Here is an 18115-nt window from a genome sequence, read left to right as displayed (position 1 = left end):
CCTAAATCGAATATCTTACTGTTCTAACACTTTTTGTAGTCTCCCATTCATATGCAACCAGGGCAGACCCTGCTTAGCTAAGGGGACAAGTCATGCTTGCTACCACAAGACCAGTTCTGCTTCCTAAGGAACAAAATGAAAGCCATGTTTAGCTGGGTGGTGACCATACCACCCAGGAGAGACTAAAGAGGATTTGGGGGGCCCCAGGGGCTGTGGAGGCCCTGGACCTTGGCCCTGAGGTCCAGGGGTAGGAGTGCTGCTGCTTCTATAATGCACCCCACAAGAGCATAGTTTTAGTGCATAAAATAAGGAAAGGCAGAAAAAGGCATATCAAAGCATTAGCATTACATTTTATTCAGAGCCTTCCAGTATCAAACAAGGAGTGGTGTTCCCTCTTTAGCTTCTTAGCCATAACATATTTTATATTCGAATATGATATATATTCCAAGTTACCTGAGTTTGGACTCCCAGCACTGGCCAGGAGGCTACTCACATGTAAGTGTCACCTGGAGCTGCATGGCACTGTCAGGTGAGCACTAAGCCCGGTTTAAGGGCACCCTCACACCCCAAACCCAGGCTAAGTGGCGGGCTTCATATGCGGGTCTGCTGCCAAGAGTTGTGTGATTCCTGAACGTTCACATCCACCAGCACAACTGGGCTGGGCTTCCTTAGCCCGGTTTTGCCTGTGTGTGTGTGTAAATAGCCCCAATGTTTTTCTGAGAGTGACAAAAGCTTATTGAAAACCACCTCTCTGGATCCAAACTGTTGATGAGAACATGTCCTTTTCAATTAATAAACACTGTATTATAAGAGTAATGAAAAGCAGCATAAAATATGGATTGGGGAATCTGGCTATAAATAATGAACATATACATTTAATGAGGGCTTTCAGATATTCTATATATGTATTACTATGTATTACTCTGGTGGATACTGTAATATTAATACATGTAACATTTGTCATCTCATTCCATCATGTGCTTAGGATTAGCTGGATGACACTCTTTTCTAACTTGCCATATCAAAGTCTCACTGCTGTTAAAAGGTGGGATTTGGAAATAGTCCACAGGAATACAGTTCAAATCCCTCCGTGAAGTATACTTCCTCTGATCATTGTTTTCTTGAAACATTCCCCTCTAGCATATACCGCCCAGAGACAGACGTGTGGGGTGGTCTACAAATCTGAAAATAGATAGATAGATAGATAGATAGATAGATAGATAGATAGATAGATAGATAGATAGACAGAATATGCAGCTTCAGTTCTAGCAGTAGAATTATTAAGGGTGGGAATGGGAAGAGGGAGAGCCTAGTGGTTACAGAGCAAACCCTCACTCAAAGTGCAATCAAAACTGTAGTAGTCTATGGAAATCCCAAGAGTGGCCCCTTTATGTTCTAATACCATGAAGTCTCTTATAATCACAGTCAGTCTAGATCTGGGATGGGGCTATAGCTCAGTGGTAGTTCAGTCTGAACACAGTCCAGAAGCAGTGTGAGGGAACTTTAAGAAAAAGGAGATCAGGTCCTGCTCTCTCTGCTGCTCCATGCAGCTTCCTGCTGGGACAGCACTCGGCCCAAGAAGGCCCCGTGTGTGAGCACGTGTCAGCACCATTTGTGTGGTCAGCATGGAGTTGCTGACCACACAAATGGCGCCTGCACATCCGTGGATGCCATGTGCATGCTGGAGCCGTGCAGGGCTTCTCGGGCTGGGTGCGACCCAAGCAGAAAGCTGCATGGGGCAGTGAAGAGCAGGTAAGGACTAGGAGTGTGCACAGAACCAATTTGGCCAATTCAGTTTGAATCGGAACTGGATTTGAATCAACCTGGTCCAGTCCAGTTCCATGTCTGCCCCAAACTGAGTCTAGTCCAGTTTGACCGTTGAACTGGGCCAAACCGATTTGGGGGATATACAGGTGAAACTCGGAAAATTAGAATATCGTGCAAAAGTCCATTAATTTCAGTAATGCAAATTAAAAGGTGAAACTGATATATGAGACAGACGCATTACATGCAAAGCGAGATAAGTCAAGCCTTAATTTGTTATAATTGTGATGATCATGGTGTACAGCTCATGAAAACCCCAAATCCACAATCTCAGAAAATTAGAATATTACATGGAACCAAGAAGACAAGGATTGAAGAATAGAACAATATCGGACCTCTGAAAAGTATACAGTGTACTGTGCTTGATTGGCCAGCAAACTTGCCTGACCTGACCCCATAGAGAATCTATGGGGCACTGCCAAGAGAAGGATGAGAGACATGAGACCAAACAATGCAGAACTGCTGAAGGCCGCTAATGAAGCATCCTGGTCTTCCATAATACCTCATCAGTGCCACAGGCTGATAGCATCCATGCCGCGCCGCATTGAGGCAGTAATTGCTGCAAAAGGGGCCCAAACCAAGTACTGAATACATATGCATGCTTATACTTTTCAGAGGTCCGATATTGTTCTATTCTACAAGCCTTGTCTTCTTGGTTCCATGTAATATTCTAATTTTCTGGGATTGTGGATTTGGGGTTTTCATGAGCTGTACGCCATGATCATCACAATTATAACAAATTAAGGCTTGACTTATCTCGCTTTGCATGTAATGTGTCTGTCTCATATATCAGTTTCACCTTTTAATTTGCATTACTGAAATTAATGGACTTTTGCACGATATTCCAATTTTCCGAGTTTCACCTGTACTTGTAAAGAGGAATCTGGCACAGCTGCCGGCACAGCTGCTCACCACCGCTCATCCTCCTGGCAGCCCCAAGCACTGCACTGCTCCTTCTTTTGCCAAGCTGCTGGCTCAGAAAATGTACTGCTAGGGGATGCTGGGAGGGCGACCTGCAGTGCTGGCCAGGTAAGCAGCTTACTTACTCACTCACCACCCCTTATCGTACCAAACCATTTCACCCGATTCAATCACATACCTATTGAACCGACGAACCACCCCTGGTTCAAGGTGAACCGGTTCAGTACAAACCCCTAGTAAGTCCATGCCTACCCCTAGTAAGAACCTGTTCGCCTCTTCCTTAAGTCTCCCCAGCACCACTTCCAAACCTTAATTCGGGCATATTCCTTCTACCAATCCATACGATTATGACAGTATTATCCTCTCTCACACATATACCAACTATGTAACAGACATTTTTATTAAACCTTTTACTTTCACAACAGCTCTGCTTCAAGATACTTCCTAGCATTCCATTGCTTGCACATAAAATAAACATTTTTAAAGAATTTATTATACCATCCAGGAGAGCTGCATTGCTCCGCTCTGTCTATCTAATATAAATAAAAGTAGCAGCTTTGCCAAAGCCAATGCAGCCCACTGTGCCAGGGATAACATGGTTTAAGCATGGACTGCAATTAATGGAGACAAAAACTCCCACTACCTTTAAACACGCAGTTCAATGTCAATTCAAGTTTTTCTTCCTGCCGACATGATCAGAGAGTTCAACCATGGTTGAAAGGACAATTTTGCAGCCATTTTTCTGGGCAAGAATGGAACAAAAAGAATTGCATTGTTAGTGTCTTTCTTGGTCATTAAACATAACACAGAAACAACAACCCTGTGCTAATTGATAATGAAATTTAATCTAGCTCAATTTGTTTGGAATTTAAGATTAAATTAATGTAAATAACTTTTGACAGACTGTCTTTGAAAGGCTTTTCCTCCTAAGTTCTCCACCAAAGTAAATCACTTTTCCATTGAATTATTTACGAGACAATTTCATAGGGAGAGCTTCAAAAACCCCTTCAGGCAATAATAAAATGTTCTTCACTGTTATAGACACAATTTGTTCTGGATAATTGCTTGTCTGTTCCCATTGGGGAATAGCATCGCTTATATACTAGGTAGGTGCCATTTGCCATAGATTCAAAGGAGATGCTTCACATAGGGAGGCTTATGGAATTCTTCCCCTCTGAATTTCTCCCCAGAGTTTGAACTTCTAAATGAACTGGTCCCAAGGCATTAAAGATCAATCATTCCAACTTTTCTTTCCAAATTTTGTAGAGAACATTGTGCATGTACAGTTTGCTGCAGTGGCCAACCCCATCATCTTTCCTCCCTCTACAGTTCTGAGGTGGATGTGATGTGAAACCTTCTCCTAGCATCTCCTGCAAAATGCCACTGACAGCCTCCGGCAGCCCAAAGAGTTGAAAAAGCCCAACCACAGCGAATGGGCAGAGAGGGACTCGGCTGCTCAATGTTAGAGCAATTACAAGGGCAAGCAAGCAAAGGGTGGAGACGGAACATTCGGCAAAGCCTGGAGCTGGCCTGACCACCTCAAACAGGGAGGAAACGTGATGGGGGAGGACGGAAGATGGAATGTACAAAAACCTCCTCCTAGTTCTCCTGCAGTGCCACTGCAGTGCTGCTCCAGCAGGTGGCCACCAGAGCTGGTCGCCAAAGGGGGCCAGCCTTTGGTGGTGGCCTTCGGAAGTGGGACTGAGGGGTGGGGCCAAGGTGCTGTTTTGGACCTCTGGAAGGGAGCCTCCCGCTAATTACACTGTTGCTTCCCTATAATTAGCTGAGCCTGGTACAGGTATGTGTCTTGGGTTGTCCAGAGATGGGGAGGCAGGGGGCATCTCTGGGGCAACTACAGTGGTCCCTCGACTTACGAACTACTCGACATCTGAATTTTTCGACTTACGAAAGGTAAAAGTGGCCTCACGCTTACGAATTTTTCGACATCCGAACAGAAAACCGTTGGCGGTTTTAGATGCGGTTTCCTCGACTTACGAATTTTAGATGCGGTTTCCTCAACTTACGAATTTTGATAATGTGGTCGTTGCCCCATGGCGAGCAGTGCTCCGCAGGAGTTTGCGTAGTTTGCATTTTGCATGCCTTTAAAGTGCACTTGATAAAGAGTTTTGCACATAAAACTGGGTGTCTGGGTCTTTTTCCTAGGCTCCGGAACGAATTAATCTGTTTCCAATGCATTCCTATGGGAAACTGCTTTTCGACTTACGAACTTTTCGACCTACGAATGTGCATTCGGAACGGATTAACTTCGTAAGTCGAGGGACCACTGTATTTCAGTGGTGGTGGGGAATTGATGAAGATCTGGCACTGGTAGATCAGCAGGTCATAACAGCAGAAGGGAATTTAGAAATTTAATTGTGATTTCCCCCTCAATCAGGCCTACCACCTCTTTGACCTTGGAGAGTAGTGCCCGCAACCCACAGAACTTCACCTTAGTACTTTGTAATGCCAGGTCAATCCATAATAAGTCTGAGATCATCCATGACTTGATCATGGATGAAGGAGCCAGTGTGCAATACGGAGAGCTGGTTGGGAGAGGTTAGTGGCCTGGTTTGGTTCCAGCTCCTCCCAGTGGGTTACTCCGTGGTGGAGCAGGTGAGGGTGGGGAGGTGGGGTGGTTGTGGTCTATAATAATACTATTTCCCTTACCAGGATCCCTGTCAGGGAATTAGCCTATATCAAATGTGTGTACCTAAGTCCCAACATGTAAAAGTGGTGTTGCACAATGTTTTGAAAATGTGTACCTGCATTTGCACAATGGACATTCTATTGTTTTCCATGGAAGCTCCATTGCACAAGCATTGGCATACATTTCTGAGTGATGGCACAACTGTGCTCATGTGCAACTCTATTGGGGCTAGATTTATGTGCACAGCAGCCCTGGAGGGAAAGAAATGCTGGCATTGTGTTCATGTTAGCCACTGACCCAGAAGTCTAGTCTGGTTGCTCTCCACAGTGAGGATGCTTCTACTCACTGCATGACAGCATACTTAGTAAGGATGTCACCCAGTGTTTTATCAGTCTAGGCATGGGTAAGGGGGAAAAAAGGTGGAAATAAGCGTGAACTTAAAGCTGCATCAAATTTGTGCAAGCAGTTTCAGTTCTGGAATTAAATTTAGACATTTGCCTAATCAAACTAGAATTCAGGAGGCATGAAATGCAGGGCAGAGTGAACCCACAGAAAAATGAACATAGGAGGCTGCCATATACCAAGTCAGACTATTGCTCCATCTAGCTCAGTATTGTCTACATAGACTGTCAGCAGCTTCTCCAAGGTTGAAGGCAGGAATCTCTCTCAGCCCTACCTTGGAGATGCTGCCAGGGAGAGAACTTGGAATCTTGATGCTCTTCCCAGAGTGGCTCCATCCCCTGAGGGGAATATCTTACTGTGCTCACTCATCAAGTCTCCCATTCATATGCAACCAGGGTGGACCCTGCTTAGCAAAGAGGAGAAGTCATGCTTGCTTCCACAAGACCAGCTCTCCTCCTTATTCATTACCCTGTTCTGCAGGGGGGGATAGTTTAATTTCCCCTGAGATACTTCCCACAGGGGATTGTATCAAAGTATGGCATCCATGAATCAGGCCACATATTTTGGCCATTGGCACCATCTGGTGAAACAAATGCTCATAGAGATGGGGGGAAAGCCAGCTGAGATGTTTGGTACATGGGAGGCAAATGTTCATTATGATTTTTGACAATTTCTACACCCCTAGAGATGGAAGATTGGTGATAGCATTGTTGCACATACAGCTGTCTGTGTTCTATCACCCCTTTTTATCAAACAAAAAGGTTAAATTTGCAGTCATTTTTTCACAGAACAAAGGGTTAGGGTAAAAATGGACAAAGTGTTGTATTCTCTCCATGGAGTAATCTTTTGGAGAACATTGCTCCCAATTTTCATTTCAATGCTTCTGCTCACACCGATACAATTTTCTAAAAAAAAAAAAAAAGTGTTTTAAAAACTTTTAGTAGCATATAAAAGAGCACTGCAAAGTTGGCCAATGGTCAGGACAATTTAAAAAAGAGAGGGAACAGAATGAAAGCTGAAAGTACAGTATTGCAATGCTATTACCAATTTTCCATCTCTAGGGGTGTAGACATTGTCAAAAATCATAATGAGCATTTGTCTCACATGTACCAAACATTCCAGCTGGCTCATGTATTAAAGAGAGCAGAAAGTCACTGTACAGGTGATCTGTAAGAATATAACAGCCCTGCTGGATCAGATCCGAAGCCTTTCTAGTCCAGCATCCTGTTTCCCACAGTGGCCCACTGAGAAGCCCACTGGCAAGAGGTGAGGGCATGCCCTCTCTCCTACAGTTGCTCTCCTGCAAGTGGTATTGAGAGATATCTTGCCTATGAAGCTGAAGGTGGCCTATAGCCCTCAGACTAGTAGCCACTGATAGACCAGTCCTCCATTAATTTGTCCAAGCTGCTTTTAAAGCCATCCAAACTAGTGGCCATCACCGCATCCCGTGGCAGAGAATTCCATAGATTAATTGTGTGCTGTGTGAAAAAGTACTTCCTTTTTTTGACCCTAAATTTCCTGGTTTTAATGTTGTGAGAGAATGATAAAAAATAATCTCTATCCACTCTCTCTACTCCATGCATAATTTTGTGAACCTTTACCATGTCTCCCCCTAGTTGCCTCTTTTCCCAATTAAAAAGCCCCAGATGCTGTAGCCTTGCCTTATTAAAAAGGTGCTCCAGGTTCCTGATCATCTTGGTTGTCCTCTTCTGCACCTTAATTATAGTAATTATAGTGAGCAATTACCCTGCAATATTAGGTGGTTACACTGAGAGAGGAAAATATCCCAAGGTGACTCAGTGACCTGGGAACAGGAAATAAACAGAGCTTGATCAGGAGCAGACTCAGAATCTGACATGATGCCCTTTTAGTCAGATTTGTTTTCTGTTTTAGCTTAATAGTTTAATTGTGTCATTTTTATAGTCTTGTTTTTAACTTTTGTGTGAACCGCCTTGGGATGGTTTTAATGAAAGGCGGTATACAAATGTAATAATAAATAAAAATTAAAAATAATTTTTAAAAGGGAGAAAGCCAGTGATGTCACTGTGGAAGGATAGAGTGTCATAGGCCTCCAGTGAGAGGCTGACACAGTAACCACCAAGCTCCAAGGAAGAGGCCTGGGGTGACAAGAAACCCCTTCCCTATGTATTCTGAGGCCTGACTCGAAGTGCCTTTCTCAGAGGAGAGCTGGTCTTGTGGGAGCAAACATGACTTGACCCCTTAGCTAAGCAGGGTCCACCCTTGTTTCAAGGTTCCAAGTTCCCTCCCTGGCTTCTCCAAGATAGGGCTGAGAGAGATTCCTGCTTGCAACCTTGGAGAAGCTGCTGCCAGTCTGTGAAGACAATACTGAGCTAGATAGACCAATGGTCTGACTCAGTATATGGCAGTTTCCTATGTTCCTATGTTCCTATAGTCAGGGCCGTATGGACCTTTTTGGACACTTATCTCTTAAATTTTAACTTTACAGAGAAATGCTCACTGATTGTGTCTCTTCCTTGTAATAGCCATTTGGTCTCACCTTTATAATTCTTTTCTCTTTCTCTGACTCCATATATATGCCAACTAAGGTTCACACTTCATGCATCTGATGAAGTGGATTGCAGTCCACAAAAGCTTACCCTGAAATAAATTTGTTCACTTTTAAGTTGCAATGGAATTCCTTGTGGGTTTTTTATTTCAGCAGACTAACATAGCTACCTCTCTGGAATTTGTAACTGACAGTGATTCTCTGGGGTCTCAGGCAGTCATCCTTCATGGTCTTGGTATCTGCCATCAGGGACTGAACGGGCACTTTCCGAAAGCAAAGCATGTTCTCTGCCAATAAATTGCAACCCTTCGTCATACTTCGGGCCACCGATGGGAAAATGCCATGAAAACGTTGTATTCTACCTCAACTTTGTTGAAAATTGCCAGTTTGACCTAGAAAATTCCAAACTAGCTATGAAACCAATCAAATGTTGGAGACTTCCACTGCCCAGTTCTATGGATGTACCCGTTTGGGTTGCCATAGCAAAAGCTGTGATAGGTACCATTAAGTCTAACCCAGTTCGAGGCAAATGAAATGTTTGCCTTCTTTTGCACCAGCATCCGTAAAACCTAATTACATTTCTGAAATGTAATGTAAGGCGGCTGGAGAGAATCCTGTCCCTTTTTCCCCTCTGTGACACCAGGAAATATGTCCCCAAGAGCGGTGCAACCCTCAGGGACATATTTTGGTCTATCTAGCTCAGTATTGTCTTCAAAGACTGGCAGCAGCATCTCCAAGGTTAAAGGCAGGAATCTCTCTCAGCCTTATCTTGGAGAAGCCAGGGAAGGAACTTGGAACCTTCTGCTCTTCCCCAAGTGGCCTCATCCCCTGAGGGGAATATCTTAAATTGCTCACACTTCTAGTCTCCCATGTATATGTGATCAGGGCATACCCTGCTTAGCAAAGGGGACAAGTCATGCTTGCTACCACAAGACCAGCAATCCTGTGGGAAGAGGTGAGGTGAAGAACAACTGGGTGGTTGGGTGGGTGACAGGGATGGGGAGCACTCGGTCACTCACTTGCTCTGATGATGGTAGGTATGTGCGTTTCCCAACAGGGGTGGGGGCACCCACATAGGTGGCACATGACCTAGGTCATTGGTGTCCCTCACCATTTAGCACCCTATGTGACAGTTGGCCCAGACTGCCACTGTGTGCAGAGTTGCTTAGGTCCAGGGTATGAAATGGAAACTCTTGGTCTTTCCTCAGTAAAACAAGTCATTAGTAAAGAAAGTGGTGGATTTGAACATGCAAGCAAAAGCAAGAGGGACCATGTAATCCAAACTGCAAAATGTTATTGTCTTTCATAAAATTCATCACTGTCTCATATAAATCCTAAGATATGGGATGTCACCATCCAGCCATGATATCGAACTGAACAAGAAAATCCCTGCTGTAGAGACAGAATCATCACAGCTGCTTAAAAGGGCGTGATGAATTAAGAACGGTGCGAAATGCTTGATTTATGGTTATAGCCAAAAGCTGTTTCTCTCAAGTATCACTCGGAAAGTTTGTTTCAGAGCTGTCGATACTGTCAGATTTCTCTGGAATTACTGCTGCAAATGGGCATTGAAGAGCTGCTTCTGGAACAAGAGGCAGCCAGGAACTTTTCAAAGGGTAATCGCAGTGTGTCCTGAAATGATCTTTATCTGCATGTCAGCTGAGAGGAATTCTGACTGACTGCATAAATGAAAAGAAAGATTGTGCCGTTGAGTCGGTGTTGACTCCTGGCGACCACAGAGCCATGTGGTTTTCTTGGTAGAATACAGGAGGGTTTTACCATTGCCTTTCTCATGTACACAAAGGTGCTCTTACCCCTGGACTTCGGGCGTGAAGTCCAGAGCCTCCACAGCCTCTGGGGCCCCCCAAATCCTCTTTAGTCTATCCTGGGTGGTGTGGTCACCCAGCGGAGCATTACAATGCTTAATTTGCAGTGGAGGGGGGCCTCCGAAGGCTTTTAGGTCCAGGCTCCAAAATTACCTGGGTGCACCTCTGCCCGCACAATATGAGAGGATGCCTTTGCCATTGTCACTGAAGCGAGCATCCGCCTCCAGAACCTTCCTATGTCACTGTTGCTCAATATAGGTGACAACAAATATATATATTTACTAGGCACAGTCTGGGAAGCACAGCAGCAGGGATTCGAACTCACAGCCCCTTGCTTCCTAGGCAAGCTGCTTCCCCGCTGCGCCACTGCAACTCATTACTAGCAATCAAAATAAAAACCACATTTGTTTTAGAATCAAGAGCTTCTTTTAAATTCTCAGGACCCCTGTATTTTTCTTATAAGCCAGGGATCCCTAGCTTGTTGTACTCCAGATGGTGCTGAACTACAACTCCCATCCTCCCCAGCTATAATGTATGGTGGCTGGGGATGTTGGGAATTGTAGTCCAGCAACTTCTGGAGTACCATAGGTGGGGAATCCCTGTTGTAAGCCAACATGCATAGTCAAAACCCGTTTTCGCATCATAATTTTATACACAGGAGAGTGATGAGAACACTTAACTTAAATTTGCAATGTGGAGAATGGTCCTTGGTTTTTTCTCTATTAAAAGTACTTCAGGAATCCTATGTTGTGAAGGTGAAATGGTTAATGGGCATAATAGGTTATACCAGTAGTGTCTTGTATGCTTTTTCTGACTGTCATTTGTACACCTAAACAGGGTTCTCTCTAACAGGGATTCCCAGATGTTGTTGACTACAACTCCCATAACCCCAAGCAAAAGCTATTGCAGCTGGGGATGCTGGGAGTTGTAGTCAACAACATCTGGGTATCCCTGTTAGAGGGAACACTACACCTAAACCTATTTTTGGATGTTGCCTGGTATGCTTTAAAGCAGGAGTTTCCAACCTGTGGCACTCCAGAGTTGCTGAACTACAAATCCTATCATCCCCAGCCACAATAAATTGTATCTGGGAATGATGAGCATTGTAGTTCAGCAACATCTAGAGTACCGACATCTACAGATCCATTTTATTTTATTTTATATTTTATTTCTCTCTCTTTCTCTCTCTCTCTCTTGATCTCTGCAAACCAATTTAGGAACTGTTGTTGAAAAGTGGTATATACATATTTGCCATAGTAGTTGTAGTAGCAGCAGTAGTAGTGCCACAGGTTGGGAACCCCTGCTTTAATGCATTAATAAGGGAGCTACTAAACAGCCAACATCATGAAATCAAGCAAACCATGTAAGGTTCATTTTTAGAGTCGGCTGCCCAAGTGGTGACCGTGACTCTGCCACTTTCTGCCTATTTGGACCCAGCCAGGCTGGAAAGCCTGGATTTCCAACTTCCTGGCTTTCCTTTCAAAGCAAATCGCTTCTAGCCCTTGTGGAAGCAGAGATATGGGATGAAATGTGCAGGCAGTATTCTGCCCAATCATTTGGTGAGAAATAAACCCATTCCAACTTTACTTGCCAATGAGAGGTCACAGCTATGACTGACATTTAGGGAAGCAGTATCCATAGAAACAAACAGGCAGGCAGGCAGATTAGAAGGTTACACTCAATTTTTGGAGAAGGGACTTCCAAGTTCCTGGTTCATTTGAAACTTTTTTAAAAAATCTCTGGGACAGAAGTGATAACTTGAACATATAAAATAATGGAGAAATTAAGGATTTTAGCACAAATGTAATTATGCAGCAGCATGCTTACACAGACACAAAACTTAACTGCAAAGACAAGCATCCATGCTTAGGTCATTTCAGGTGATTTTTTTGGTGGGTGGGACGGAGGGCCTATTCCTTGGATGTCACCACCACATATCTCTTCATCATATCCACTTAACTATCTGAAGAGGATTACTGTTTGTTTATAATGCAAGTGTGACAGAAATAGCATTTTCCCTGGACCTCATGAAAAAATGGATATATTCCCTAAATTTCCCAAAAGGTAGGATCAAGGCTTTTCTTTGTCATGAACCCTGTCACATATTAAGACCGTCTGGAGAAGTCTGGTTACAGTTGCCATCAGCTTGTTTGTTGGCGATTTAGGACCTGAACTTCTCTGTGGTTGCCCCGGGGTTTTGGAATATGTTCCCTGTTGAAATAAGAGCATCCCATTCTCTTTCTGCTTTCAGAAGGACTCTAAAGATGTACCTGTTCTCTCAGGCTTTTAATTGAAAAATTGAAAATTATTTCACATGTTTTTATCTGTGAATGATAAACCAGCATGCGCTAGGAGGGCAGCGTCATTCCAGAAATCTGTGAATGAAAAATTAAGCATAAGATACAAACCCAGCATACAACTTGGTTTAATTGAATTTGCTTAGTTCACTGTTTTAAACCAAGTTGCCTTGGGTTGCTTCAAGTAATTGGGGCTTAGACAATGTAAATGAAAATCTAATTTAATTGATCACATTTTGACTTCATTATACAAGCAAACTAAACAAAGGACGCTTTGCTTACCAAAAAAAAAAAAAAAAGAGGATAAATAACATGGAAAATCACTTAAATATGCATGTTTCTTCACACAATCTGACCCATCTGGCATCATGCCTGTAAATCTTCTATGCACAAAGGATTGTATTGTATTCTTATTATAAGTGGAAGGAAGATCCCAAATGGGAATTTCCTGTCACCTCCTCCCCACAGCATCCTCACTGAGGCTGAGAAATCTGCTTCTGATGGTTGAGGGACCCTCCAGGGCAGGGATACAGCATGTTGGACTTTCAAGGGAGGGGGTATCTGTGAAAGTCACCCCTCTCTTTTGTGTTCCATTCACGCAAAATGTCTTTCAGATAGAACCCAGAGCTGTTTCACATCCATCTCTCAGAGTCCTATGAGATGCCATATTAACACATTTCATCTCTTTGAAAACAGCTAAGCTGTCCCATAATACCTACATTGTTAATTTAACATGCATGTCCTCCATGTCCACTAGTAAAACCAGTCTGGTCTCACTGTTAAGGTGTCTCTGCACTTCTCACTGTGAGGTGCTTTACAGCTTGTTGAAAAGGAATGTTAAAAGCATGGGAGTACTTTGCTAAATGTTCTGTCACCTCACACAGATAGCAGCTTGTATGATCTGATCAGCTATCACACTGGTCTACTGGCTGGTGGCACAGCTCCAAGTCATGATGCAATGTGGATTTTTAGCCTACGTTCCAATAGGCTTATGAGATCACCTGGTACAGTTGTAGGGACACATAGAGACACCTCGATGGCATAGTTTACGATGATGTCATCCACCCCAGTTCAAGATGGTGGACACCAGTGTTCCCTGTAACAGGTAATTCCAGATGCTGTTGACTACAACTCCCACCATTCCCAGCCAAAGGCCATTTCAGCTGAGGATCCTGGGAGTTGTAGTCAACAACACCCGGGATTTCCAGTTACAGGGAACACTGAACACATGTGGACATTTGAGGCACAATTGGGCTAACTTGTGAACTGCCTAACCAATTTGAACCAAATTTGCTACAGGTGAAGTTGCAAAGGAAAACCTCAAGGGTGTCATTTGTGATGATGTCATCCACCCAGATTCAAGATGGCAGACAAATGAACATTTGAGATGCAAGTGGGCTAACTTGTGAACTGCCTAACTGATTTGAACCAAATTTAGTATAGTTGAAGGGATAGTGAAAGGAAAGCAGGCAGAAAAATTCTTACTGGTACAGTTTTGTACACACCCAACTCTTAGATTCTGGAGCAACACAGAATGGATTCTCTTGGCCTGATTCTTGACATCTAGAACTGCACTGTTCTTGGGGAGAAACAACCAATTTATTATTTCTCACATCAGGTCATGAAATATGTTTATTATACACTTTTGAAACATTCATCAAGTGTGGCTTGTTCATGCACTCAGTTCTGGACACTTGGTATGGGACTGAGAGCTTCTCTTGAGATCTTCAAGATTGGACAGCAAGTCCTTCCTACAGATAAAGCCCAGAATAAATAAGAACAGATGGACACCATGTGTGCTGTGAGTTTTGTATCAAAAAATTACCATTCTGAATGTACTTTCACAAATAACCCTTAAGGCACAAAGTTATCTTGGTCCAACTTCTGAATTATCATTTCTTTGCCAAATTTCCCTGTGATTAATTACTTATTCTGCTTTTCAACTTAACAGAGCTGTATTATCTTAAGAAAAAAGACAAGAGTTCTTTTCCCCCCCAAGCAGGGGGCAAAATTGGAAGATCAATTTCATGTCACTCCTGGGGTATGTAAATCCCTTGTCTCCATCCACATCTGTGATACTCCCCTTTCCCCCCTCTCCCCATTGATATCAAATAGACTCTATTAGTATTGGCATGGGTTGTGAAATTGATAAATGAGATGCCAAGTTGTGAAAGGTGCATCATTGCTTTCAACTGATACTGTGCTGACACTTTGGGGGGCGGGGCGGGAAAAATGTCATAAAATGTTGGGTTAGAATCATAGAATTGTATAGTTGGAGGAAAGCTTGGAGGTTTTCTAGCCTAACTCCTGCTCAGTGCAGGAATCTGCCACAAAGCATTCTTGACACATGGTCAACAAGATGAATGAAAATTTCTAGTACCCACTGCTCTGACAGGTAGTAAATTTCTCCCAATGGTTTGCCTGAATCTGCTTCTTTGTATTTTCAACCTATTGGTTCTAATCCTGTTCTAAGAAACAGCAAAGAACAAGTCTTCTTTTAGGTGACAGCCCTTCAGGTAAATGAGGATGGCTCTGTTATGTCAGTCTTCTCTTTTCCAGTTTAACATAGTAGGACTTTGTGAAGGAAAAGAAATCTACCTTATCCCAAGTAATGACCTTCTGCACTGAGGAAGGAGCCTGGAGAAGGAGAAGAAGGAGAAGGAGAAGGATGGAGATGATGGAGAAAGATAAGATGAAGAAGGACAAGGAGATGTTGGAGATGATGGAAAAGGAGGAGGAGGAACTCTCTGTATGGGACAATTTGGCAGAATATCACGTGTACTGCTCTATTGCCCCATACTAATCTCAAGATAAATAAGAAAAATATTCATGAAAGTTTTGTAGGAGATAAGACAACGAAGTTTACTTCAGAAAACCAAGTTTGCTGATGAGTAGGCGTCTTTCAAATATCTGTGTCTCTGTGTCTTGAGGGAGAAGGACCCTCACCATCTGTGAATGGGACAGGATAATGACCAAGTGTAAAAAAGACCCTGTCTGTAACTTTTGAAGCCCCCATTCTCCCCTCCCCCTTCATCTCCCTTCAGCTCCATTTTGCACACTTCAGCTTATTGCTGGTTTGACATTTTGCCTCTGAAATAGCAAAACACTTCATGCCACAGCAGAACAAGGGTGGCAGCAGGGACAGCTAAAAGTCAATGCTAATATTCATCTAGCTAAATCAGTGTCAATCTAGATGCATGTATGATCCAGAGTACCCTCTCACATGGTGGAGTGACATTCAAATACATTGGTTATTTTGATCCGTGTTATTGTCATATTGTAGCATTTTGCTCCTGTTGTATTTGTTATTCTGTAACCCCTTCCATATCCCAAGGAGGGAGTTAGAAAAGGACAACTGTAAGCCTAGTTCTTTTTTATCTCCAAAATCCAATCTTACTCCTAACTCATCTGTTTGCTTTTTACATTTTTCAATAAAATCCCCACAAAATGACAAAATCTGTGCCTGGTCCTTTGAGTGGCTTTAGACTTGATCAAATAGAAGCAGTTGTAGACTAGAAGTACAAGTGACATTTCCTTGCTGTTCTCCATGCTTCTTTGTAATACATAAGGGCAGTTAACATATTGGCATTAGGGTAGGAATAGCCACCTATCCTCATTCAGGAGCTGAGTGCTCCAGATTTCCGATCGTGGGTTAGGTAAAAACAAGGTCAGAGGTGGTGAGCTTGATCGTCAGTCAAGCCCCAGTTGGGCAGGACCGGCACCTCCTACACTGATTCCACCCCCCCCCCATTTATGAATGAGGTAGGGAGGAAATTTATCATACCCAGGTGAGGCTTGACTGACAATCAAGATCCCCATCTCCTACTTTGCTTCTATCGAGCAGTCAATTGCAAAACACGGGCACACTCAGCTACTGAAATGGGTAGAACTAATCTCCTCCCCAGTTTATGGCCATGTGAACTGCCCTATGATGTGGTACATGGGCTATTGTCACAGCTTCTCAGAATGTGCAGGGTACAGAGTGGGGTTCTCAGGAGTAGAAGTTGGTACTGCCACAGGTGTTGGGCACCAGGATCCTTCTAGGCATTCAGAGGTGTATCTAGGGAAAATAGCGCCTAGGGCAAGCACTGAAATTGCACCTCCTGTCCAAACATCTGACACCCATCTTTCAGATAACTTTACCAGAATATCAGCTAAAAAATACAAGTCAAGCTCATTATTCTTTTAATATTTCAAAAACTATTTAGCAGTAGACATAGACAGACCAAAAAATGCTGGAAAACTACAAATGTCAGTATGCTGGGGCTCATGAAATACCCAAATACTATGTGGAAGTATACCTGGAAAACTAAACTGAAGTGCCTGTCTAATTCTCTACTCTGCATTGTAGCATCACTATTACATAAGTTTTAAAAATAAATGGAGAATTTGACTTTTCCCAGATACTCTGAAAATAATTAAAGGATATGCAGAGTAAACTGTGTCACCACTTGGAATATATTCTAGCATTTCAGAAAGACAGTTAAAATGAGAGAGAGAGAGCAAGAAACTCCCAGTGGACCTTATACTAAGGATTTCACACTGATTCAAAGACAAACTCACCATTCCCCCTCCCCCCGCTGGCCTCTTAATTCACCACCACAGCCCGTCCCGGGCTGATTTTCAGGCCTGTTCGGGTCTGCAAAGATCGGCTTGGTGGCCATTTTGGAAGCTGCAATGCATGGGGCCTCACAGGGACCATTTGAGCACATGCAGTGGCCAATTTTTTTTTAAATGGCCTCAGAAAACAAAATGGCCACTGCACATGCTCAAATAGCCTCTGCGAGGCCTGGCATGGCCTAGGGCCTCTTAGAAGCCATTTGAGCATGCATGGTGGCCATTTTGTTTTTGGTGGCCTTTTTTTTAATTTTAAGAAATGGCACCCCCCTTCAAGTGGCACCCGGGGCATGTGCCCTGCCTGCCCTACCTTAGATACACCCCTGTAGGCATTGCAGAGCCAAGGTGCTGAGAGCAAGAGCCAGGTCAGGGGGCTGCAGGGAAGAAAGCCTTCAAAGTCACCTTCAGGTTCAAGAATCTCAGAACAGAGTGAGAACTCTGGGGCCAGAGTCAGCAGCTGAAGCAAGCTCTTCTTCCATCAGGGTGTGAGTGTCAGGAGGAAGCTGATATAGGCTGCTGCTCTGAAACTGTGAGTCCAGACAGCTGTGTTTGGTCTCTCCCTTGATTCTGAGGAGCTCCCCAGATCTCAAGTAGACCTTTTGTGATGTCCCAGGACTAGCTGCAAGGCAAGTGCTCTTCCACCACTTCTGCAGTTCTGCCCAGGCCTTTCCCATGATGGCGGGTATGGCTGCTGGGCCCGTCTTATGGTTCTGAGTCTGGGATCTGCCTTGTGGGGTTCATTGCTCATACCAGGTGGGCTTTGCATTCTCAGATCTCATCCCAGGGTTCTTTGTGTCATGTTGAGGGGTGTGGATACCCCTCCCCCCAGGTTCTGGTGACATAGGATCTGCTTCTGGCAACTCACTTCCCTGTATGTCCAGCAGTGTCTGCCTATTGGGAGGCTCTTCATGGAACCCCTCACAGATGGCGGAGTGTTGCACAAGAGTTCCTTGGGAGCAGGCCCATCTTCTGACCCTGTCTCAGATGTGCATGGGTGGATTGTGACAGCCTTGTCTGAAGCAGGCATATATCAACTCATTGAGATCATTCACAC

At 43.7% G+C, this 18115-nt stretch overlaps 1 long non-coding RNA gene across 1 annotated transcript; it reads right to left on the bottom strand.

The window, feature by feature from the left end:
• Positions 1-457: 457 nt before the first annotated feature.
• On the bottom strand, positions 458-17534 carry LOC128334043 (uncharacterized). Its single transcript, XR_008311161.1, has 3 exons — positions 17464-17534; positions 3389-3487; positions 458-1182 (listed from the first exon to the last, which is right to left on the bottom strand). It is a non-coding gene; the product is annotated as an uncharacterized LOC128334043 (long non-coding RNA).
• Positions 17535-18115: the final 581 nt, after the last annotated feature.

This window comes from Hemicordylus capensis, chromosome 8 (assembly GCF_027244095.1).
Source record: "Hemicordylus capensis ecotype Gifberg chromosome 8, rHemCap1.1.pri, whole genome shotgun sequence".
Taxonomy (NCBI): Eukaryota; Metazoa; Chordata; class Lepidosauria; order Squamata; family Cordylidae; genus Hemicordylus; species Hemicordylus capensis.
Note: the sequence above shows the minus strand (reverse complement) of the source record. Positions and strands in the feature narration are given on the sequence as shown.